The following is a 26,525-nucleotide window of genomic DNA, read 5'->3' as shown; positions in this document are numbered from 1 at the left end:
TGGGCACCATGTGGAGGGGGGGAGGTCCAGGGTCTGTCGGAGCGCCACAAAATCCCCAGCTCCTCAGTTTTCTTAAATTCCTCCTCTGCCAGGCTGAGCTTCTTGGGAGGGAGTTGACATGCCCTGGCATGGAATGGGGGGCCTTCGGACAATATGTAGTGCCTTATCCCGTGCTTTGGCTTGGCCACGGAGAACTGTGGCTCCACTATCAAGGGGAACTCCACCAGGATGCAGGCAAATTCATTGTCCAAGATTGTTATAGAGCCAGGTTAGGGGTGAGTAGTTTGGCTTCCCCGCCATCCCTTGAGGTTGACAAGCAAGCAGTGAACCCAAAGGAAGTTGGCCTCCAGGAGGAGTTGCAGCACTGCCGTGAGAGTGAAGATCCATGTAAAGTGGCGGTTGCCGAAACAAAGGGAAATGGTGAGGGTCCAAATAGTCTGAATGGAGGAGCTGTTGGCTGCCCTAAGACCTGGGCCCTGCTTGCTGTTGCCAGAGTCGTAGCCTGCAGGGGGGGGTTAGGATGCTTATCTGGGTGCCACTATCGACCAGGAAACACCTGCCGGACAAGGAGTCCCAGACATAGAGGAGGCTATCACGTGGGCCAACTGCCACAGACAACAATGACGGTTGGCCAGGGGATTTCCCAGAAACCCACAGGGTGAGTGGCGTCGACAGGCCTCCGCACCCTATCACTGATGATAGTAGCATAGCATTCCCAGGGTATTAACTTGCCTCTCTACTGGCTTTGATTTTGCAGGGGAGTGTTCAACTTGCTGATGTGGTCTACCATGGTGTTGGTGTCTTTCTTTGCTCTCCAGAGCATGTCCACCTGGGCCACGCCCCTCCAAGAGTCGCTGAAGTCCTCATCCATGAGTAAGAGTCAGATATCCTCGGGCAGCTGCTCCAGAAAGATCTGCTCAAAGATCAGGCAAGACTTGAGGCCCTCGGTTTGAGGAGCATTTTGTTCATTAGGGTGGATGGGACCCTGTCCCACAATCCGTCCATATGCAGCAATCAGGCAGCACACATGCCAGGAGAGCCTGAAAGTGCGAGTCAATAGCTCTTTAAGGCTGCCAAACGAAATTTACAAACCACTATGTCCTGATCGGGGACGCTCACGACGTAGAAACAGCAGTGTCGGCAGTGGCAAGGTACTGAAGCTGGAGCTGAGCCTGGGGCTGAAACCCCCAAAATTTTGGGAGCCTGAGAGAGACCGCGTGGATGGTTGTTGGCTCCTCTTGATCCATCATCTTCGGGTCCAACTGCTGGTTGGAGCTGTCGGGGTTACCAATGTAGCGTTGGCTCTACGCAAGCATGGAGCAGAACGGCACACACACACCAAAGCCTTGAAAAATGAGACTGGTTTATTGCTCTGGCCATTGTGCTAATGTCAGGTCCCCACATCGGAGCACCAGCCTGGGATTGGCCAGAGTTCCCCATCTTCCCGCCGTGTGGAGGTCACCAGGGGCGACGGCCGGTGTCACCCCCCCCCACCCCCCCCCAGATCCGCGTGGCCGCTGTGTTTGTTGGCCATTTTGCAGCTGGTCCACGTCTCCGCGCGCAGGCCACTACAGCATAATATTTATTCCTTAAATTATATATAATCTTCTCAAGAGGTATACAACTATGTATTTATGCATTCCATTTTTCCAAATCTAAATATGAATCCAATTTCCACGACACTGCTATACATGTCCTTGCAATTTTCACAAACTCTTTTTGATATAAATTCAATTTCAATTTTGATCTTCTGACGTTATTTAGAGAGAGGGCAATGTAATGTGATCCCGAAAACAAGTTCAAATGAACACTTTTTCTCCCAAAACAGAGTTTAATTCTGGGGAAATAAAAGTAAATATAGTCAATATTAAAATGCATCTTTAAATAAAAATAGCATTAATGTGATTAACTGGAGAAGTAGGTACTATTTCTAACTCTGATTTTCATTAACATCAATATAATGGTGTGTAGAATGACAACATTGCAGCCTGTTGAGAGCAGAGATGATAAGGCAATTCCCCTGTCAGTCATTCTCGGCGATCACACTGATGTAAATTATTGTGATTGATTTTATGCACTTAATTGAGATGTAATGATCAGAAATCCACTTTAAAACTCTTTTCTATCTTTATATGTACTTACAAATGTACATATAAGGCAATTCATGTGTAATCTTTTTGTTGATAACATGAAAAATAAAATTTTCCATCACTTAATATATTCCCGCCCAATGATAAATAACAATTACTCGCTGAGTTTGCACAACTGTTAGGCAAGTTTATTATTTCTTTATTATTATTATAGGTTCATTGCACAATGCTTGACAATGTTTTTTTTAATTTTAATAATGATAATGTTTATTGTTGTACATTATGCTTTGTACTTATTCACCAAAATTCTTACTTGTTCCAACGAGAGGTGATTTGTATAAAAAACAATAACTGCAAAAACAACTGAAAATAATTGCAATATTTTTAAAAAGTCAAGATTTATTTTAAATATTCACAGTCACCCTGGTGCACAAAAGGGAAGAGGGCAGACTATCCTTTGGTGCTATCGGAGCAATCCATGGTAAGTGTAATGTTTATGCAAGATTGCTGAGGGGGAAATTGAGAGCAAGTCCAGTGGTCCTGATGTAATCCTAGGTGCCCAGAGCTAAGATGTTCTTAACTTTGTTCATACATCTTACATGTTGTTATGCTTGGCTCTTCCTGAATCTCCTGTAGATGTGCATTCCTAAAGCTATTCCTGATGCTGCAGTGTCTACCTCACTTAATTATTCAATAAATGAAAGCAAACATTTATATTTTGAACAAACACTCAAATATAATGCTGAATCTCAGAGGTGTATGTGACGTCATGTCTGCCCTCTGACAATAAATCTGAAATTGAACTAGATCATTAATTTGAGAAAGGTTTGTGACTTTGGATATGTAAGCAGAGAGCTGGAAAAGATGGAGCATAGAGGAACAAGGGGAGATTTGATAGAGGTATACAAAATTATGAAGGGTATAAAGTAAATGCAAGTAGGTTTTTTCCACTGAGGTTAGGGGAGATACAAGCCAGAGGACATGGGTTAAGGGTTTAGGGGAACATTAGGGGGAACTTATTCACACAGAATGTAATGGGAGTGTGGAGCAAGTTGCCAGCTGAAGTGTTGAATGGGGCTTAATTTTCACATATAAGAAAAAGATTGGACAGGTACATGGATGGGAGGGGGCATGGAGGGCTATAGACTGGGTGTAGGTCAGTGGGACTAGTCAGAATAATAGTTTTACAGAGACTAGAAGGGTCAAAGGACCTGCTTTCTGTGCTGTAATGTTCTATGGTTCGATGGCAATATAGGTTTAACCTACATCATTACTCAATAAAATCTTCAAGAATTTTTCTGATAAATTAAATAGATGGCCTTAATTAATTGGTTAAAAGGCAGCAAGAAAACACAAATTCTAAAAAGTTACAACAAGATTAAAGAGGAAATTGGAAAAATAATTCTTACACAGGAGGTAGAATTACCCATCACGAATGACTGATGTAAAAGAAAACTTGTAAGTGGGATTAGTATTTGACACAATAGGTCTAAGGTCCTACCTCTGTGCTGTCTGAATCTATGAAATGAAATTGTTCCTTGGAAAAGGGGAACAGAAAAGAAATAAGGTAGGAGAGAAGAAGAGTATGGAATCAAACATCCAAAAATACAACACTGCCAATGTAGGAAATCTGAAATAAAAGCAGAAAATGCTGGAAATATTCAGCAGGTCATGCAGAATACATGGAGTGGCACTTTTTAAGCTGCAGCACCTGGGAAGCTCTCCTGGGACCCAGATGCAATTACTGGGGCAAAGGTGCTTCCAGTACTTTTTAAGCTGCAGGGGGATCGACCCATTAAATCGCCAACCTGCTGATTCAAGTGACACGGTAAGTGTCACGTCACACACTCAAGAGAATTATTGGTAAGTCTTCCCCCGTTAGTCACCACCCACCATCTATTACCACCCCCCCAGTCAGTCACCCTCCCCGTCAGTCGCGACCCCCACCGTAAAATCAACATGGGCCCCGTCAATCGCGGCGCCGCAACGTCCCACTGCCGTGAACATTGTATTGTCACAACTGGAGTAGCATTTGGAACAGCAGCAGTTCACGGCCCCCCCACCACTGCGGCAGCAACCCTTCTCCCCCCTCGGCAGCAACCCCTCTCTCCCCCTGATCGCAGCAGGCACTTCACCCAGGGGTCTCCGTGATGCCCATGCCAAAGCATGGAGGAACCGGGTTGACAATTTTGCTGTTGAAGCCGTCAGAGGACGCGTCCTGGTTAAGTTTAACTGGGTTCCCTGACTACTTCTGAGGTAGGTCAGGGACCTGGTTGGATTTGGATCATGCTGACTGGGTCAGATTCTTTCAAGCTGCCGCAAATTGCCTGGTTAACCCCATTTTACATAGCAGCTTGAAAGGGCCTAGTGTTAATTTTCCAAATGGAAGAAGCTCCAATCCAGACATAATTGGCTTATATAAGTTAAAAACACACAAGAATGTTGGATGAACTCAGCAGGTCTTGTAGCATCCATAGGAGGTAAAGATATATTACAGACATTTCGGCCGTGAGCCTTTCTTCAAGGAATAAGCAAAGAACAAAAAGATGTAAGAATAAAGACTGAAGACTGTCCAGGGGATGGTCTCCAGACCAACAAAAGATATTCATTTGATTTGATAAGAGGGAGGTGAGAATTGATTTTGGCTCTGTGAAAGGAGACAGGGAGAGAGAGAGAGAGAGGAGAGAGAGAGAGAGAGAGAGAGAGAGAGAGATACAGATAGACAGACAGACAGAGCTGGGGGTAAGGCAACAGGGGGAAGAAGAAGAGTTGTTTTAATGGAAACCAGAGAAGTCAATGTTAATGCCGTCTGGTTGGAGGATGCCCAGATGGAAGATGAGGTGTTGCTCCTCCAATTTGCAGGTGGTCTCATTCTTTTAGACCATGAGACCATGGACAGACATGTCAGCAAGGGAATGGGATGGTGACAGAGCCAAGGAGCTCAACAAAGCAATCTCTCATTCCATGCCCAGTCTCTCTGATGTAAAGGAGACCACAATATTTGCTAATCATTGTGTTATTGTGTGGGAGTTGATTTGGATAGAGACCATTGGAAGTCTATTTGTAATGATAGTATCACAAAAATTATAAATGTCCGGTATAGACTTGTAACATAATTTTATACATCAATTATATTTAACTCCAGAGCATTTAAAAAGATATAATTTCTGTTTTTCTGATTTGTGTTTTTGATGTAATGGTCAGAAAGGTACGTTTTTACATTCAGTATGGTCTTTTGGTCTCAGGTTAAGGATTGTTTACAGAATATTTTGAAAATAAAATTTGCTTTAGACTCAAAAATGTTTTTTTAATTGGTAATATAAGTGGAATTTGTTTGGTATATAAATAGGATAAATTTCAAATAGCTTTTCTGAGACTAACATTAACAGTGGCATGGAAATGTATAGTAATTTTGTGGGAAAATCAGATAGAACTTAGTTTACAGAGGTGGCATTCGGAATTAAGGTCTTGTATTCCGTTGGAGAAGAAAACGTATAACTTGAGGGATAAATATTATAATTTTAAGAAGATTTGGATTATTTTAATTGGAAAAATTGAAGATTGTGATCTGGATGTACTGAGGTTTCTTTATTCCACGATGTATTAATTTGTGTTCTGGTGTTCTCTTTTTCTTTTTATTAGGGGTTAGGTGGGTTATGTGGGGTAGAGATGAGAGGAGAGGGGTGTATTATTGTAAGGGTAGGGGTGGTTAGAATGGTTCTTTTTATATTTTTATGTATATAAACCATGTTAAAATTAGGATATATTTGTATTACTGTATTTATACCTGTAATCATGGTTGCTTATATTTTTAACAAAATTTTCAAAAAAAAGAAAGGTGTCACGACTCATTTGGCCTTATCAGCATTTTTGTGACACCTTGTGGAATCACAGCTGGAAGTTGCCTCACCTTTGTTGGCAAGCTTTGCTCTATGATGTCACTATATTCCACACATAACTACAGGCATCCACACCCATGGGAAGTATGGCAGTCCTGTGAAGAACTCTTCCTATGAAGAACTCTTCAGGAAAACTGCTCCTCGTTTGCAGAATGATGGACTGGAATTATCCCACTTTCTTCCTTTTTATTCTCTCCTTTCCTTCAATCGTTCTTTCTCTCCCTCCCTCTGATGTGGTGAGTGGTTTACAAGTACAAATTAACCTGTCAGGTTGTCAGCATACCTCAACTTTCTTTCTCCATGGAGAACCCATCTATCTTGATGAGGGTGCATTTTACGGTTCCATTTCCTTTAACATTATCTTTTACACTCAAATTCTTATTGCATTATTTAAAATGTCAGTTTTAGTATGTGAGCTAATAATATTCAGGCCCACCTTACCAGCCCTTCTTTTTCTCTTCCATTGTTCTTGAATTATCTTCCTGTCATCTATCTATTGCTCAAATGAGCACAAAGTTACTCAAATTAGCCATGGGAAGGCCAAAGCTATTAGCTGAATGTCCTCACCACAAATACCATTCACCCGCCAATGTTACAATCCTTCTTCCTTGTCAATTAACTGAAATTGAACTAAACTCTTTGCAATCTTGATGTAATATGTGACCCTGAGATGAGCTTTGAATAATAGATCCTCATCATCGCCAGAATCATCCATCTCTATCTCTGGAACCTTGGCTGATACTGCAACTGCCTCAGCTCAATTGCCAATAAAACCATTTTCTATGTCTATTTTTCATCTCTGGACTTGACTACTTCAATCTCGATGGAATATATGCCATCCAAAACTCTGAGGTGGAAAGTGGTGATTGCTCAATGTTGATCTTCAAGGAAGTTTTTCCTTCTATTGCGCTTATGATATAATGTTTAATTTTAGCATCCTAAATTCAGATTCAGATCAGATTTCAGATTTATTGTCAGAGTACATACATGGCATCACATGCAACCCTGAGATTCTTTCTCCTGCAGGCGAGGCAGAATCACCACTTACTGGTAATGCAAAAAGGTTCACAACATACACATGTAAACAAATAAAGAAGAGTAAACAGTAAACAAATATAATTAAACTGACTGTGCAATAGAGAGAATTTAAAAAATTAATCAATTGCACAAGTATGAGTCCTTAAATGAGCCCCTGTAATTTATTTAACTGCACAAGTTAGTTGTTGAAAAGTCTGATGGTGAAGGGGTAGCAGCTGTTTCTGAACCTGATGGTGTGAGTCTTGTGGCACCTAGACCTCTTTCCCAATGGCAGCAGTGAGAACAGAATGTGTGCTGGGTGGTGTGGATCAGATGGAGTGTTCACTGTAGATGTACTCAATAGTGGTGAGGGTTTTGTCCTGGGCTGTGTCCACTACCTTTTGCAGGGCTTTATGCTCAGGAGCATTGGAGTTCACATACCAGACAGCGATGCAGCCAGTCAGCACATTTTCCATCACACATCTGAAGAAATTTGGCAGGGTTGATGCCTAGGTGAGATTATCTCAGTGTAGCCCCGCAACAGTGTTGGTAATGAAACTCATGGCAAGCAAAGCCAATAAAACTGTTGCACAGCTTATCTTGCTTATTTCTGTCGTCCTAGTGACAGCTGTGCTTTTTGTAAAAGGCCCTGGTTGTCTGGGCGATCGTTTAATTAATTATTATCAGTCTCTTCCCATTTTACAACACACTCATAAAAACCTGTGGCCTACACTGGAGTTTAATGACACAACTGATTAAATAGTACAGTTTACAAGGTAAAATTGATCAGGCCCAAATGATTCCATAGTCCGAAGCCCAAGGAATTAAGTTTTTTCTCACTTATCCTTACAGCACACATACTAAATTTGAGACAATACAGAAGCCTGAAAATCTAACACCTCTAGGATCAAAACAGATTTTCTTCCACCCAATGGCTATCAGGCACTCAAACTTCCCCTTACTGTCCAAACCATAATTTACTCTTGAACTCCATAAAGCCCTGTCTACTTTTTTCTTGCACTAACTGTAACTATGAATATTTATTTATCTCTATTTTATATTTATTATTTCTTTCTGCACAAGTAAGAATTTCGATGCATATGGATATGACAATAAATTAATCATTCATCCACTTTTCTCACAATAAAATGCATTGCAGTTCACATTACAGAAATCCTCATATGAATGAGAATATTAGGAATCCATGCACTGTAGCCTACTCCAAATATTCATATTCAACACATATTCATGTTTTTGAATTAAATCTCTTCACTGATCTTCATCTGCAATGCCCCTACGTTGTTCTGCCCCCAACATTTTGCAGAAGATAAAAGAGGAGATATTTAGTCTACTCTTCGCTTACATTGCACAGGAAGTGGTTAGGAATGGGGTTAAGATGATCAAATAGTCATTGCACCGGATCAAGGGGTGGTGGGTACTGTTGTTGCATCTGCTATACAGGTATTATCTAGATTGCAGTGTCTAGCGATTGCTGGTACTGTTGTGGCATGCGATGCAAATATCGTGCATTGGTCTTATGTGTATGCGATCCTTGTTGAGACTTTCACCTGCAGGCAAATAAAAATATTTTGTCACAGTCAACTTGTGGTCATACCCGTTGCTCAGACCTGCTAAACTTGTTTCTCCAAGATCCTGGCCAGAGTTTACAGTTGAATTATAATCTATTAACATCAAGTGCTATTTCTTTGGTTAAACCACAACGAACAGGCAGACCCCAGGTTTCAGTCTCAGTCTCAGTTTGTGCAGATGGGGTTCTCTTGCCACTTTTTGAATGCAAGATAGTGAATGCCTGAAGGGCTCAAACCCAAAAATGGTATCTTTACCTTTGCTACATAAAGGACACTGTTTGATATGCTGAGATTCTCCTGCACTTTGTGTTTTTACCACAGGTAACAAATCATGCTCCATTATAATTATGTCCACTGTGAATTGGACGGTACATATTCAAGCAAGGCTCCTAGATTAAACGCCATCCCAAAATAGACTTAAAGCTCCCCATTTAATAAAACCCTACTTTAAAATAATTACAGTGGGTTTCAATATCCTTTCACTCTTGAAAAAGGGAGAGTTCAAGGTGATTTGAATGAGGTTTTTAAATGTATGAAAAGGCCAGACTGTCTCTGTGTCGATAGATTATTTGATTTAAATAAGATAGGGCAAGCAGAGGGACACATGTGGGTTGTGTAAGCACAAAGAAAAACTAGGGTAAATGTCAGGTGTTTCTTCTTCATGTCGAGGGGATTAACCTTTGGAACAGGTTTCCAGCTTGGGCAATGAGTTCATTTCTCTTCAACTGTGCAGAAAGAAGCTTGACAGGGTCTTTACAGATACAAATGTCATTGACTTCAAAAAATCAGATACTATTTATTGTCAAGTAATAAAACAGAAATGTAATATTAAATGAAATTGTCTTTAGTCTGCCACAAGGCAGGCAAAGATCTGCCGTTAGCAGAAGTTTTCTGGCGCCCCTTACAGTTAGCTCTCCCACAGCCTCTGCAGCCGCACAAGTCTCCAGTTCAGATCCAAAATCTGTCACTATGAGGAAGCCTTCAGTGCCCAGGGCCCTTCAGGAGCCCTCCTTGCCCATGGCGTCCTATTGATTCCCAGTTCCGATACTTGGTTCTCATGAGCCAGTCTCCAGCCTCCTGCAGCCCAGCATGAGTCCTTTGACCTTATCGATAGCAGCTTGCCAGTAAGTCACCAACAGCTCGCCCCTGTGTATGTACTTCAGCTACAGAGCCCCTTGCTGATCCTTAGGATCATCCCCTCTGCTTCTCCTTCTCACTGAGGGGTACTCACCCTGCTTCTGGTGCCTTGCGCCTGTCCACTGCTCCCCCAGAATTTGCAACCCCTCATGGCCAGTGCCAAGGTTAGGTGCCACCATCTTGGGACCAGACCCCATGGTCGCAGGATTTTAAATAAAATACCGTCGGCTCCTTTGTCGAGCTTTATAAGACCCCACAGGAGAATGACGTGTCTCTGCTCCCTGCTCTCCTTGGGTCTGTACCAACATCATCACTGCCGATCCAGCAACTCTTGCAGCATGGCTGTTTTTATCTCATCCTTTTAAACATGGAACTTCTTTTGATAATATTTTAATATCAGCTTATATTCTCCATCCTTGAGGTTTCATGGCAGCTTTGTTGGAGATCAGAATCAGAATTTCTTGTCATGAACAAGTCATGAAAGTCAATGTTTTGTGGCAGCGTCATAGAGCAAATATTCATATTATAACCATCTTACATCATTACTATAAATAAATAAAATGAAAATAGTAGTGCACGAAAAGTAAGGCAGTGTCTTTGATTCATTGATTATTCAGGGATCTGATGGCAGCAGGGAAGAAGCTGTCCTTGTGCCGTTGAGTGCTCATCTTCAGGCTCCTGTACCTTTTAACCCATGGAGGCAGAGTGAAGAGGGTGTGGCCTGGGTGATCGGGATCTTTAAGGATGGAAGCTACTTTTTTAAGACACACCCTTATGTAAATGTCCTCAATAGAGTAAAGTCTGGTGCCTGTGATGTTGCAGGCTGAGTTAACAACCTGCTGGAGTTTATTCTAGTCCTGAGAGTTGGCACCTCCATACCAGGCAGTGATACAACCAGCCAGAATGCTCTCCACGGTACACCTGTAGAAGTTTTTGGGAGTTTTCGGTGCTTACTTGTGCAAGTTGGATGACCTTTTCACCTCTGTCATTTCCAATGGGTAAATCAGGAGTCTCACACCAAAATAGGCTACAGAGAAATAAAGCATAGGTTAGATCAATAGAACAGTGATATCCTGTCCATAGGATCCCATCTTGTAATTTCTTTTTGTTCTCAATCTGGAAACGTAAGATCCTAAGGGGGCATAACAGATATTTCCACCAGTCGACAGGATTACTGAGATGCATAGAAACTTACTGCAGGTAGTAATGAATCTCTGAAATTCTCTACTTGGGAGGGTATTGGAGGCTTGATTACACCAGACAATGAAGATTTTGCTTCCTGAACATTTTTGGGTGTATTTTATGGATTTTTGGCTGCTGATCTTTAAAATCTCCTTAAAAATTTCCTATCAGGTACCTTTTTTTTAGGTATAGCCTAACTTTGTGATTGCCTGTCATATTTTAAGTCTACTTCAAGTATACAAACCCAGAGAGTGCAACATGACATTCAAAATTAATTTTCTGCATTCACACTTGGACGTCTTCCCTGCTGATCTTGGTGCAGTCGATAACAACCATGGTGAAAGGTTTCACAAGGACATTGCGACCATGGAAAAGCGGTATCAGGACAACTGGAATCCATCAGTGCTGGCCGACTATTGTTGGACACTGACATGAGAGGCATCAGATGCTGAGTACAAATGAAAATCAGCGGCAAAGCATTCTTAGGTCAGTTGAACTAATGCAATATGTCCACATCATTATACAATTAAACATGCTTAATTCAATAAAAGTTCATTAAATGTTTCTCCAACTTCTTACGTGATACAACGAATCTGAAATTCTCTTTGTGTTCAGCTTGAAGTTGTCTATCATAATCCTCAATTTTTTTCAGGAAACAAACCTTTGGAAAAAATTTGTTGTCCAGTGTTATTGGAGGTAGTTAAAGAGGAAGTAGATAAACCTGAAAAGTCATTGAATTGAGGACTGTAAGTATCTGGCAAAGAGGAGATGAGGCCTGTACCAAATCAGCCATGATCTGTTGAATGGCAGAGTGAGTTTGAGAGGCAAAGTGGCTTTCTATTTCTTAAATTATTATGAATATCAACACTTCCCCCCCCCCCCACCCCAGTAGATTCGTAATTCAGTGAGGATGAAATTTAAGAGAGAAAAATAACAGAAAATAAAGGCAGGAACAGTATTTTCTGGACTCTCAGTTGCTGAACTTTAGAGTCTTTTCTTATGGATAGATGAAAAAAAACACAAATGATTTAATAATTTACAAAGAGTCTCCCATGTTACCCGTCAATGATTACACTGTAGCAGCATGGAGACGTGAACCATCCCACAAAATGGCCAACAAATGCGACGTCTGTGCAGGCCTGGGGGTGATACCAGCCGTCATCCCAGGTGACCTCAGTACAGTGGGAAGACGAGGAACTCTGGTGGGAACGCTGACCAACCAAGGTCGGCACTCTGACGATGCGCGCCCCTGACCTCAGTGCCAGGGGTCCATATAAGCAGACCTGCAAGTGCAATAAAGCAGTCTTCAATTTCGACTCCTCGTGTGTGCGTCATCCTTCCACATTCGTTGTAGAGTATATGCTATATTGGTGACCCCGACAGGACCAACCAGCAATTGGACACGAAGATGACAGATCAAGCAGAGCCAGCGACCATCCACGCGACCTCCCTCAGGCTCCTCACATTCAGGGTGTCGCAACTCCATGTGTGGTTCGAGCAGTCTGAGTCCCAGTTCCAGCCTCACTGCATCACTCCGCCACTTCTACGTCGTGAAGGACAAAGTGGCAAGGATTGTAGATTTCCTACAGCTGCCCCTGGAGCAAGGCAAATACGCAGCCCTCAAAAAGCTACTAACCTGCACTTTCGGGCTTTTCCAGCATGAGCGCGCCATCTGATTGCTACATATGGACCGACTGACACAAAACTCAAAACGGTCAACCAGTTTACCTATCTCGGCTGCACCATTTCATCAGATGCAAGGATCGACAATGAGATAGACAACAGACTCGCCAAGGCAAATAGTGCCTTTGGAAGACTACACAAAAGAGTCTGGAAAAACAACCAACTGAAAGACCTCACAAAGATAAGCGTATACAGAGCCGTTGTCATACCCACACTCCTGTTCGGGTCCGAATCATGGGTCCTCTACCGGCATCACCTATGGCTCCTAGAACGCTTCCACCAGCGTTGTCTCCGCTCCATCCTCAACATCCATTGGAGCGCTTTCATCCCTAACGTCGAAGTACTCGAGATGGCAGAGGTCGACAGCATCGAGTCCACGCTGCTGAAGATCCAGCTGCGCTGGATGGGTCACGTCTCCAGAATGGAGGACCATCGCCTTCCAAAGATCGTGTTATATGGCGAGCTCTCCACTGGCCACCGTGACAGAGGTGCACCAATGAAAAGGTACAAGGACTGCCTAAAGAAATCTCTTGGTGCCTGCCACATTGACCACCGCCAGTGGGCTGATATCGCCTCAAACTGAGCATCTTGGCGCCTCACAGTTTGGCGGGCAGCAACTTCCTTTGAAGAAGACCGCAGAGCCCACCTCACTGACAAAAGGCAAAGGAGGAAAAACCCAACACCCAACCCCAACCCACCAATTTTCCCCTGCAGCCGCTGCAACCGTGTCTGCCTGTCCCGCACCGGACTTGTCAGCCACAAACGAGCCTGCAGCTGACGTGGACTTTTACCCCCTCCATAAATCTTCGTCCGCGAAGCCAAGCCGAAGAATATTGTCCTGTTCTTTAGTTTTTACCAAGCCATTATAGTATTACAATGTATATTACTGTGTTACTGTCCTGGACAACAGCGATAGATAATAAAACTGTGTGATTGCAGATAACATTCAAACAATACAATGTTTGCATTTTCAACACAAAAAATGAAATACAGGAAACCAGAATAACTTTAGAAAGCTGTTTCATCATTGATAATAATTGCAGGCTTAAATTCTCAGCCTTTACATTACCCACAACAATTCACTTTGTTCTGATTTCCTTTAGTGATAAAGCCCAATAATTTATTTACAGAGAATATCTTTTTTTTTTAAATTTTTTATTTTTCACACCATAAATCACATTAGCCATGATATACACTATTTCTTTTTCACACATATACAGTGACTTTTTCTCCCCCCCCCTTTCCTCCCAAACCACCCCCCCACCCCCCCCTCTCATCCATTTTAGGTATACAATCTAGGTTGCATTAAGCCAGTCAGACAATGTTGTCATTCAACAAAATTACACCAGAAATTCGACTGAGTCCATTCTTTTCTTTCCTTCTCCTTCCATCAACTTAGGTAATGTTTGTCCCCGGTAGGTTTTCGCTATTGTATTTAATGTAAGGCTCCTATACTTGTTCGAATATTTCAATATTATTTCTTAACCTATATGTTATTTTTTCTAATGGAATACATTTATTCATTTAAATTTGGTAGTTTCTTCCTTTTAATTTGGTTATGTATTCCATTAATATTTAAAGACATATAGTTCAGCGTAGCCCTTTTATATTTTGTTTATCTTCTCTTTCCGTTTTTCCATCATTACCTTTCCTCCTTTTCCATTTCTGTTTTCTTATTTTCAACTCTTTATAAGACAACATTCCTACAACATCCAACATTTTCCTTATTCTCCTATTTCTATCTTATTTATCCCCAATCTCCCCTTCACCTCCTGAGTTGTCGGACAACCACATCTCCCCTCTCCATTTGGATTTGCGAATCCACTCGCAAGCGTCAACTGATTTTGCAGTGACCGCTATTTTCCCCCACCCTGCCTCCCCCAGAAAAGATTTCACTTTTCATATGTCACAAAGGTCCCTCTTTTAATTCCCTCCTTATTCTCTCTATTCCATTACCTTCCCTTATTAATTCTTGTCTATACTATCTATATTTTCCTCTAAGTACAGATACATTCATGTATGCTCATTGTCTCTATTCACTCTTATACCTCTTTACCCGCATACATATCAATCGTGATCATTTTTACTCTCATTACCCGTCTTCATCCCTCAGTCTATTTTTGTCTTTACCCACATACATATCAATCGTGATCATTTTAACTCTCATTACCCGTCTTCCTCCCTCAGTCTATTTTTGTAATTGTTCTGCAAATTTTCGTGCTTCTTCTGGATCCGAGAATAGTCTGTTTTGTTGTCCTGGAATAAATATTTTCAATACCGTTGGATGCTTTAGTATAAATTTATACCCTTTCTTCCATAAAATCGCCTTTGCTGTATTGAACTCTTTTCTCTTCTTTAGGAGTTCAAAACTTATATCTGGATAAATGAAGATTTTTTGCCCTTTATACTCCAGTGGTTTGTTGCCCTCTCTTACTTTTTCCATTGTCTTCTCCAGTACCTTTTCTCTTTTTTTTTTTTTTTTTAAATTTTTTTATTTTTCACACCATAAATCACATTAGCCATGATATACACTATTTCTTTTTCACACATATACAGTGACTTTTTCTCCCCCCCCTTTCCTCCCAAACCATCCCCCCACCCCCCCCTCTCATCCATTTTAGGTATACAATCTAGGTTGCATTAAGCCAGTCAGACAATGTTGTCATTCAACAAAATTACACCAGAAATTCTACTGAGTCCATTCTTTTCTTTCCTTCTCCTTCCATCAACTTAGGTAATGTTTGTCCCCGGTAGGTTTTCGCTATTGTATTTAATGTAAGGCTCCTATACTTGTTCGAATATTTCAATATTATTTCTTAACCAATATGTTATTTTTTCTAATGGAATACATTTATTCATTTAAATTTGGTAGTTTCTTCCTTTTAATTTGGTTATGTATTTCATTAATATTTAAAGACATATAGTTCAGCGTAGCCCTTTTATATTTTGTTTATCTTCTCTTTCCGTTTTTCCATCATTACCTTTCCTCCTTTTCCATTTCTGTTTTCTTATTTTCAACTCTTTATAAGACAACATTCCTACAACATCTAACATTTTCCTTATTCTCCTATTTCTATCTTATTTATCCCCAATCTCCCCTTCACCTCCTGAGTTGTCCTTTATCCCTTGTCGGACAACCACATCTCCCCTCTCCATTTGGATTTGCGAATCCACTCGCAAGCGTCAACTGATTTTGCAGTGACCGCTATTTCCCCCCACCCCGCCTCCCCCAGAAAAGATTTCACTTTTCATATGTCACAAAGGTCCCTCTTTTAATTCCCTCCTTATTCTCTCTATTCCATTACCTTCCCTTATTAATTCTTGTCTATACTATCTATATTTTCCTCTAAGTACAGATACATTCATGTATGCTCATTGTCTCTATTCACTCTTATACCTCTTTACCTGCATACATATCAATCGTGATCATTTTTACTCTCATTCCCCGTCTTCATCCCTCAGTCTATTTTTGTCTTTACCCACATACATATCAGTCGTGATCATTTTAACTCTCATTACCCGTCTTCCTCCCTCAGTCTATTTTTGTAATTGTTCTGCAAATTTTCGTGCTTCTTCTGGATCCGAGAATAGTCTGTTTTGTTGTCCTGGAATAAATATTTTCAATACCGCTGGATGCTTTAGTATAAATTTATACCCTTTCTTCCATAAAATCGCCTTTGCTGTATTGAACTCTTTTCTCTTCTTTAGGAGTTCAAAACTTATATCTGGATAAATGAAGATTTTTTGCCCTTTATACTCCAGTGGTATATCTTAGGAATTTTACTACAATAGATCTTGGTTTTTGTTGTGGTTGTGGTTTAGAGGCCAATACTCTATGTGCCCTTTCTATTTCCATTTCATGCTGTAGTTCTGGACATCCTAGGGTCTTAGGGATCCACTCTTTTATAAACTCCCTCATATTCTTGCCTTCTTCATCTTCCTTAAGGCCCACTATCTTTATGTTATTTCTTCTGTTATGGTTTTCCATTGTATCTATTTTTTGAACTAGTAGTTCTTGTGTCTCTTTAGTTTTTTTATTAGATTTCTCCAATTTCTTTTTTAAGTCTTCTACCTCCATTTCTGCTGCTACTGCCCGCTCTTCCATCTTGTCCATTTTTTTTCCCATTTCTGTTAAGGTCATCTCCATTTTAATTATTTTCTCTTCTGTGTTGTTTATTCTTTTTCTTAAATCCTTAAATTCCTGTGTTTGCCATTCTTTAAATGACTCCATGTATCCTTTAATAAGAGCAAGTATATCCTTTACCTTGCCTATCTTTTCTTCTTCTATTTCACCATACTCTTCCTCTTCTTCTTCCTCTGGGTTGGCCATCTGTTGTTTCTTTGGTGCCCTTTCCTCCTCTTCTTTCTTGTTTCTATTGTCTTCTGTGGTCTCTTCTTGCTGCAGGTGTTCTGCAGCTGTCGTTGCCGGCTGTGGAGATCGACTCCCCAGCTGGTCCCCCCTCCCGTCGGTGTGTTTTTTTTCATTCGCGCATGCGCGGTTGCGCACTTTTGCTCGGCTCTGCGAGCCATTTTTGTAGTCCATTATTTACCGACCTGAGGGAGCGGGTTTCTCTCTCCGCAGCGGGCCTCTTCGGACAGGTAAGGCCTTCACCTTTTTCCTCCTTTGTCTTCTCTTCCTCTCTTCTTACCGTTGCTTTCGACTTTTCTTTTTTTGTCGCCATCTTCTTTCCACCTTTATACTCACTTTTCTGTAACTTTTATTTCTGTGCCTTTGTGTTTTCTCTTGTTTTTCCCGACTTTTCTGGAGAGGGCTGGAGTTCACCGTCCGGCCACTACTCCATCACGTGACTCCCCCCCAGTACCTTTTCTCTTGTAGTATATCTTAGGAATTTTACTACAATAGATCTTGGTTTTTGTTGTGGTTGTGGTTTAGAGGCCAATACTCTATGTGCCCTTTCTATTTCCATTTCTTGCTGTAGTTCTGGACATCCTAGGGTCTTAGGGATCCACTCTTTTATAAACTCCCTCATATTCTTGCCTTCTTCATCTTCCTTAAGGTCCACTATCTTTATGTTATTTCTTCTGTTATGGTTTTCCATTGTATCTATTTTTTGAGCTAGACAAGACTGACAGCCACCGACCTGAACGTCGGTCTGCCCTCATTGCACATGAACTCCTCAGACTTGACATCGACATAGCCGCTCTCAGTGAAGTCCGCCTGGCAGATGTAGGCAGCCTCCAAGAACGCGGTGCGGGCTACACACTCTACTGGTCTGGCAAGCCTTCGGATGAACGACGCCTATCTGGTGTAGGCTTCATGGTCAAGAGCTTCATTGCCTCCAAACTCGAAAACCTTCCGACAGGCCTCTCGGACCGAATCATGTCCATGCGACTCCCACTTCAAAACAAGCGTCACATCACCCTCATCAGTGTCTATGCTCCAACCCTCCAGGCGGAACCAGCAGAAAAGAACAAGTTCTACACCGACCTGCGCAACCTCATCCAACGTACCCCTACAGCCGACAAGGTTGTCATCCTAGGCGACTTCAACGCTCGTGTCGGCAAAGACTCAGAAACCTGGCCAGGAATCCTGGGCAAGCATGGCGTCGGCAAGTGCAACGACAATGGGCGCCTCCTGTTGGAGCTCTGCGCAGAACAGCGGCTTGTCATTACAAACACCCTTTTTCAGCAGAGGGACAGCCTTAAGACCACCTGGATGCATCCCCGATCCAAACACTGGCACCTCCTGGACTACATCCTGGTGCGAGAAAGTGACAAACAAGATGTGCTCCACACCAGGGTCATGCCTAGCGCGGAATGCCACACTGACCACCGGCTGGTTCGCTGCAAGCTCAACCTTCACTTCAAGCCAAAGCCCAGGAACAATAAAGCCCCCAGAAAGAGGTTCAATGTTGGAAAACTGCAGTCAGACGAAGCGAGAGGAAACTTCCAGGCAAACCTCAAAGCAAAGCTCGACGTTGCAACCCGCCTCACGGACCCGTCCCCTGAAACCCTCTGGGATCAGTTGAAGACTACCATACTGCAATCCACTGAAGAGGTACTGGGCTTCTCCTCCAGGAAAAACAAGGACTGGTTTGACGAAAACAGCCAGGAAATCCAGGAGCTGCTGGCAAAGAAGCGAGCTGCCCACCAGGCTCACCTTACAAAGCCGTCCTGTCCAGAGAAGAAACAAGCCTTCCGTCGCGCATGCAGCCATCTTCAGCGCAAACTCCGGGAGATCCAAAATGAGTGGTGGACTAGCCTCGCCAAACGAACACAGCTCAGCGCGGACATTGGCGACTTCAGGGGTTTCTACGAGGCTCTAAAGGCTGTGTACGGCCCCTCACCCCAAGTCCAAAGCCCGCTGCGCAGCTCAGACGGCAAAGTCCTCCTCAGCGACAAGATCTCCATCCTCAACCGATGGTCAGAACACTTCCAATCTCTTTTCAGTACCAACCGCTCAGTCCAAGATTCCGCCCTGCTCCAGCTCCCTCAACAGCCCCTAAGGCTAGAGCTGGATGAGGTTCCCACCCTGGATGAGACATATAAGGCAATCGAACAACTGAAAAGTGGCAAAGCAGCAGGTATGGATGGAATCCCCCCAGAAGTCTGGAAGGCTGGCGGCAAAACTCTGCATGCCAAACTGCATGAGTTTTTCAAGCTTTGTTGGGACCAAGGTAAACTGCCTCAGGATCTTCGTGATGCCACCATCATCACCCTGTACAAAAACAAAGGCGAGAAATCAGACTGCTCAAACTACAGGGGAATCACGTTGCTCTCCATTGCAGGCAAAATCTTCGCTAGGATTCTACTAAATAGAATAATACCTAGTGTCGCTGAGAATATTCTCCCAGAATCACAGTGCGGCTTTCGCGCAAACAGAGGAACCACTGACATGGTCTTTGCCCTCAGACAGCTCCAAGAAAAGTGCAGAGAACAAAACAAAGGACTCTACATCACCTTTGTTGACCTCACCAAAGCCTTCGACACCGTGAGCAGGAAAGGGCTTTGGCAAATACTAGAGCGCATCGGATGTCCCCCAAAGTTCCTCAACATGATTATCCAACTGCACGAAAACCAACAAGGTCGGGTCAGATACAGCAATGAGCTCTCTGAACCCTTCTCCATTAACAATGGCGTGAAGCAAGGCTGTGTTCTCGCACCAACCCTCTTTTCAATCTTCTTCAGCATGATGCTGAACCAAGCCATGAAAGACCCCAACAATGAAGACGCTGTTTACATCCGGTACCGCACGGATGGCAGTCTCTTCAATCTGAGGCGCCTGCAAGCTCACACCAAGACACAAGAGAAACCTGTCCGTGAACTACTCTTTGCAGATGATGCCGCTTTAGTTGCCCATTCAGAGCCAGCTCTTCAGCGCTTGACGTCCTGCTTTGCGGAAACTGCCAAAATGTTTGGCCTGGAAGTCAGCCTGAAGAAAACTGAGGTCCTCCATCAGCCAGCTCCCCACCATGACTACCAGCCCCCCCACATCTCCATCGGGCACACAAAACTCAAAACGGTCAACCAGTTTACCTATCTCGGCTGCACCATTTCATCAGATGCAAGGATCGACAATGAGATAGACAACAGACTCGCCAAGGCAAATAGCGCCTTTGGAAGACTTCACAAAAGAGTCTGGAAAAACAACCAACTGAAAAACCTCACAAAGATAAGCGTATACAGAGCCGTTGTCATACCCACACTCCTGTTCGGCTCCGAATCATGGGTCCTCTACCGGCACCACCTACGGCTCCTAGAACGCTTCCACCAGCGTTGTCTCCGCTCCATCATCAACATCCATTGGAGCGCTCACACCCCTAACGTCGAGGTACTCGAGATGGCAGAGGTCGACAGCATCGAGTCCACGCTGCTGAAGATCCAGCTGCGCTGGATGGGTCACGTCTCCAGAATGGAGGACCATCGCCTTCCCAAGATCGTATTATATGGCGAGCTCTCCACTGGCCACCGTGACAGAGGTGCACCAAAGAAAAGGTACAAGGACTGCCTAAAGAAATCTCTTGGTGCCTGCCACATTGACCACCGCCAGTGGGCTGATAACGCCTCAAACCGTGCATCTTGGCGCCTCACAGTTTGGCGGGCAGCAGCCTCCTTTGAAGAAGACCGCAGAGCCCACCTAACTGACAAAAGGCAAAGGAGGAAAAACCCAACACCCAACCCCAACCAACCAATTTTCCCTTGCAACCGCTGCAATCGTGTCTGCCTGTCCCGCATCGGACTGGTCAGCCACAAACGAGCCTGCAGCTGACGTGGACTTTTTACCCCCTCCATAAATCTTCGTCCGCGAAGCCAAGCCAAAGAAAAAAAAGAAGAGTTCTTGTATCTCTTTAGTTTTTTTATTAGATTTCTCCAATTTCTTTTTTAAGTCTTCTACCTCCTTTTCTGCTGCTACTGCCCGCTCTTCCATCTTGTCCATTTTCTTTCCCATTTCTGTTAAGGTCATCTCCATTTTATTTATTTTCTCTTCTGTGTTGTTTATTCTTTTTCTTAAATCCTTAAATTCCTGTGTTTGCCATTCCTTAAATGACTCCATGTATCCTTTAATAAGAGAAAGTATATCCTTTACCTTGCCTTTCTTTTCTTCTTCTATTTCACTGTACTCTTCCTCTTCCTCTTCTACTTCCTCTGGGTTGGCCATCTGTTGTTTCTTTGTTGCCCTTTCCTTCTCTTCTTTCTTGTTTCTATTGTCTTCTGTGGTCTCTTCTTGCTGCAGGTGTTCTGCAGCTGTCGTTGCCGGCTGTGGAGATCGACTCTCCAGCTGGTCCCCCCTCCCGTCGGTGTGTTTTTTTTCATTCGCGCATGCGCGGTTGCGCACTTTTACTCGGCTCAGCGAGCCATTTTTGTAGTCCATTATTTACCGACCTGAGGGAGCGGGTTTCTCTCTCCGCAGTGGGCCTCTTCGGACAGGTAAGGCCTTCACCTTTTTCCTCCTTTGTCTTCTCTTCCTCTCTTCTTACCGTTGCTTTCGATTTTTCTTTTTTTGTCGCCATCTTCTTTCCACCTTTATACTCACTTCTCTGTAACTTTTATTTCTGTGCCTTTGTGTTTTCCTTTGTTTTTCCCGACTTTTCTGGAGAGGGCTGGAGTTCACCGTCCGGCCACTACTCCATCACGTGACTCCTCTCTACAGAGAATATCTTGAGAAATTTTGGGGGGGGGGGCAATTATACTTTACATAACATAGAAGCTGACTCTTCCTCCTCTCACTTCCCAGCTTTTTATTCTGATTCTAACCCCATGTGCCTGTGTTCTACCACCTTCCAACCTGTGCTCCTCTTCCTCCCCACCCTCTCTTTTATTCAGACGTCTTGCTGTCATATTTCTTGCTCTTCCTGATGAAGGGTTTCATCCTGAAACATCGACCATCTTTTGCCATCCATGGATGCTTCCTGGCCCACTGAGTTCCTCCAGCATTATGTGTTTCTCTTTGATCCAACACATGATGCTCTTCGTAAAGCCTAACTCACCTACTCACTATTTGAAGACATGTCTAAGATCAGATTCACAATCAGAATTATTGTTATGAACATGTCACAAAATTCATTGTTTTGTGGTAGCATCACAGTGAAATCATATTATGTAAACCACCCTACAAAATAAATTAATATAGTCAAAGTACGCAGTGTCTGTGTTCCATTGTTCAATCAGGAATCTGATGGCAGAAGGAAAGAAGCTGTCCTTGTGCTCAACTTCAGGCTCCTATATAACAAAATGAAGAGGGTATGGCCTGGGAAGTGGGTGTCTTTGAGGCTGCTTTTTTAGATGTCCTCAATGGAGTGAAGTCTGGTGCCTATGATATGGTAGGCCGAGTTAACAACCCTGAGCGTTGGCACTTCTGTACCAGAGAGTGATGCAATCAGCCAGAATACTCTCCACAGTACACCTGTAGAAGTTTCTGACAATCTCCAGTGGCATACCAAATCTTCTTAATTGTTTCAGCGTGGCACAAATATGTCAGCCCAATGTTGCTGAGAGTGCATGGTTACATGAGCTCTCTCTAAGATGACAAATGTAAACCAAGCTCAGTTTACCGTGGGAGTCATGATTTGCTGACATTGCAGCATTTTGGAAGAGGTTTTCCTCAACCTGAAGTCTTCCGTTTGACAGAATGTTTACAATCACCTCTGAAAGGATTCTGCTGCAATATTCCACATCTCAGTAGGGCATAGGCATCTGTCTTTGTTATTTAAATCATCAACATTAAGGATGGTGCTGCTGCCAGTCAGAACATGTTGATACTGTTGAATTTTCACTAAATTGCTACTGATTCTGTATTTGGGCATCAGCTGAAACCAACATCTTATTGCAATGCAACTGACATGTCAGTTCAAGTGAGTTCAAACATGACCTTTGCGTCTAGGAGTCACAGTTGCTAGTGCTTTCATTATTGAGTCATCAAACTGTGTATAATGTGTGTGAATGCACATCTAGGCCACCAGCTAAGTGGTATACAGTGGAAGTTGTGTATTGTGAAAAGTGTCATGCTTCAAGTGCAGTATTAAATAGAGATGTTGAGCAGGTAAATCAGGAAAAACTGATCAGTATCTAGAGGGGATATAGCCACGCGAATAAGCAAATCTCAAGAGAATGGTGGAAAATAAATTATACTCTTAAGAGGTATGACATGACTATTTGAAGTAAACAAATCTTGGAGTGGTGAAATAGGATCATTCTGAGTACCAGCAACAATAGCACCTCCCAGAGACGCTGAACCCATTTTAATTTGCCTATAGGAGAAACCATTCCATCACTATGTACTGACCCACTTGGAGAACAATGTCTCATTCACTAGGCTGTTTTTCATTGACTTCAGCTCGGCATTTTATATGATCATTCCCCAGAGGGTGGTGGACTCAACACCTCTCTCCATAAGTGGATTTTGGACTTCCTAACAGAAAGACCACAGACTGTACGGGTCGGTAGCAGGACATTGAGCACCGTCACGCTGAGTACTGCCGCACCTCAGGGCCCTCTGTCCTCAGCCCGCTCCCTTTCATGCTACTGACTTACGACTGCATCACCAGATTCAGCTTCAATAGTGTCACCAAGTTGCCCGGGAAGGGACAAGGGGCGACTCAGAGAGGTGGGGAACACTTGGGGTTAAGGGAATTTTAGATGTGAGAGAGGTTGAAGTATTTTATGTTTTCCCGATTTTAGTCCTTTTTCATCTTAGTTACATAACTTATTATCTGCCCTCTAATGAGGGCATCGCATAATATAAATTTGTCTTTCACTGATTCCATATTTATTTCAAAGTACATTTTAATTTGGCATTCAATAAATTCTCTAAATTCCTGCCTTTTAGGTAGCATGGAGTTTAATCTCCATCTATATGTTCTTGGTGGGAAAATTAGAAATGAAAATGGGGAAAAGGGGAAAGGTGGTGGTGAGAAAGCGAAATGAGGTGTAAACAGAGTATGAGATGGCCACGTTGAACTATATGATGATAAATATTAACGGAATACATAACCAAATCAAAAGGAAGAGGCTATTAAATTTACTGAAAAAAGAAAAAAATAGATATAGCATTCGTGCAGGAAATGCAAATAACTGAAGTGGAACACAATAAATTAAGGTGAGACTGGGTAGGGCACGTAAAGGCAGCATCATATAATTCAAAAGCCAGAGGTGTAGCTATATTAATCAATAAAAATTTACCAATCAAAATAGAGGAGGAAATAATAGATCCACCAGGGAGGTATGTAATGATAAAGTGTCAGATATATTCAGAACTCTGGAATTTGGTCAATAAATATGCACCTAATGAAGAGGATCAAAAGTTTAAGCAAGATATTTTTTTGAAGATTGTAGATACGCAGGGAAATATATTGATAGGAGGGGACTTTAACCTTAATTTGGATTCAAAGATGGATAAAACTGGACAAAAGACTAGTAAAAAGAACAAAGTAGCCAAATGTATGGTTAAATCAATGCAGGAAATGCAACTTTTGGATATATGGAGGAGACAACACCCAAAGGAGAAAGAATACTCATATTATTCAAGCAGACATAAAACATACTCAAGAATTGTCCTGTTCCTGTTGTCAGCCCATATCCAAGGGAGACTTAGGAAAACGGAATATAAAGCTTCATTGTTATGTGATCACTCACCCCTGTTATTAGCAATAGAACTGGAAGACATCCCACCAAGAACATATATATGGAGATTAAACTCCATGCTATCTAAAAGGCAGGAATTTAGAGAATTTATTAAACGCCAAATTAAAATGTACTTTGAAATAAATACAGAATCAGTGAAAGACAAATTTATATTATGCGATGCAATGAAAGCCTTCATCAGAGGGCAGATAATAAGTTATGTAACTAAGATGAAAAAGGACTACAATCGGGAAATAGAACAGCTGGAAAAGGAAATAGTAAGTACAGAAAAAGAACTAGCAACAAGGGAAGATACAACGAGAAGAAGAGAATTGGCAGACAAAAAAAATAAAATGCGAAATCTACAAACGTATAAGGTGGAGAAGAACATAATGAAAATAAAGCAGTATTATGAGCTAGGAGAAAAAAATGCACAAAATACTAGCCTGGCAGCTTAAAACAGAACAAGCTAAAAGAATGGAATTGGCATCAAGGAAAAAGGACAAACAAATCACATATAATCCAACAGAGATCAATGAAAACTTCAAGGAATTCTACAAGCATTTATACCAAACTGAGAACGAAGGAAAAGAAGTCAAAATAGATGAGTTTTTAGCTAAAATTGAACTACTGAAATTGCAAGAAGAGGAGCAAAACAAATTGATAAAACCATTTGAAATAGAGGAAATACAGGATATATTGTAAAAGCTACCAAACAATAAAATGCCTGGAGAGGATGGACTCCCAATAGAATTCTATAAAACATTTAGAGTTGTTAATTCCACCTCTCCTGGAAGTAATGAACTAGAGAGAAGAAACACAAAATTTGTCAGATTCATGTAAAACAGCAATAGTTACAGTAATACCAAAGATGGGGAAAGATCCACTAACACCAGCATCGTATAGACCAATATCTCTACTTAACTCAGATCATAAGATAATAGCAAAACTATTAGCAAACAGATTGGCCGACTGTGTACCAAAAATAGTAAAACTAGATCAAACAGGATTTATTAAGAAAAGACGAACAACGGACAATGTCTGTAATTTCATTAACTTAATCCATGCAGTACAAGGAAATAAGATACCAACAGTGGCTGTTGCTTTAGACACAGAGAAAGCCTTTGACAGGGTAGAATGGAATTATTTATTCAAAGTATTACAGAGGTTCAACCTACCAGAGAAATATATTAATTGGATTAAAGCATTATATAAGGGACCAATGGCGAAGGTAACAGTAAATAGATATATATCAAACCAATTTAAATTAAGTAGGTCAACTTGGCAGGGATGTCCACTATCTCCCTCACTCTTCGCTTTAGCAATAGAACCATTGGCACAACTGATAAGAACAGAAAATAAAATAAAAGGGATAAAAATAAAAGAGAAGGAATATAAAATCAGTTTATTTGCAGATGACATCATAGCATGCTTAACAGAACCAGAAATATCAATAAAAGAACTACATAAGAAATTGAAGGACTATGGAGAAATATCAGGGTACAAGATCAACACAAATAAAAGTGAAGCAATGCCAATGAATAATGCGAATTACACAGAGTTTAGAAAAGAATCACCATTTAAATGGCAAACACAATCAATCCGATACTTGGGTATTAGATTAGATAATAATGTAGCCCATCTATACAAATTAAATTATCAGCCATTGATGAAGAAATTACAAGATGACTTAGAACATTGGAAAGATTTACCACTAACACTGATAGGAAGGGTAAATTGCATTAAAATGAATATCTTCCCAAGGAATCAATACCTATTTCAATCATTACCAATTCCCTTAACAGAGAAATTCTTCAATGAACTAAAGAGCTAAAGAGGAAATTCTT

This window comes from Narcine bancroftii, chromosome 7, assembly GCF_036971445.1.
Source record: "Narcine bancroftii isolate sNarBan1 chromosome 7, sNarBan1.hap1, whole genome shotgun sequence".
NCBI classification, from domain to species: Eukaryota; Metazoa; Chordata; class Chondrichthyes; order Torpediniformes; family Narcinidae; genus Narcine; species Narcine bancroftii.
Note: the sequence above shows the minus strand (reverse complement) of the source record.